Source organism: Pteropus vampyrus, unplaced genomic scaffold, assembly GCF_000151845.1.
Source record: "Pteropus vampyrus isolate Shadow unplaced genomic scaffold, Pvam_2.0 Scaffold763, whole genome shotgun sequence".
Lineage (NCBI taxonomy): Eukaryota > Metazoa > Chordata > Mammalia > Chiroptera > Pteropodidae > Pteropus > Pteropus vampyrus.
The window spans coordinates 35,132-35,517 of record NW_011889544.1 but is presented as its reverse complement, the minus strand read 5'-3'; the positions used below and the strand labels follow the sequence as shown (position 1 = coordinate 35,517).

At 53.6% G+C, this 386-nt stretch overlaps 1 pseudogene; it reads left to right on the top strand.

The window, feature by feature from the left end:
* LOC111734089 overlaps positions 1–340 on the top strand; it is a 596-nt pseudogene extending 256 nt beyond the window's left edge.
* Positions 341–386: the final 46 nt, after the last annotated feature.

Sequence of the window (386 nt, the reverse complement as noted above, 5' to 3'; positions counted from 1 at the left end):
CCCTTTCTCTTTATCTCTTGCAGGTGCCGTGGTTTCCTATGAGCTGACCCAGCTGCCCTCAGTATCTGTGGTTCTGGAACAAATGGCCAGGATCATCTGTTCAGTAGATATCACTGAGAATGTAAATTATATGCACTGGTACCAGCAGTAGCCAGGACAGGGCCCTGTGCTGGTCACCTATTATGTTGGCAACCGGCCCTCAGGGTTCCCTGACCGATTCTCTGGCTCTACCTCAGGGATCACTGCCACCCTGACCATCAGCGGAGCCCAGGCCGAGGACGAGGCTGACTGTTACTGTGAGGTGTGGATATTGCCAGTGATGAAACACACAGTGACATAGGCACATGGGCGGGTGAGACACAGATTCCCTTCCCCGTCACTGTCAC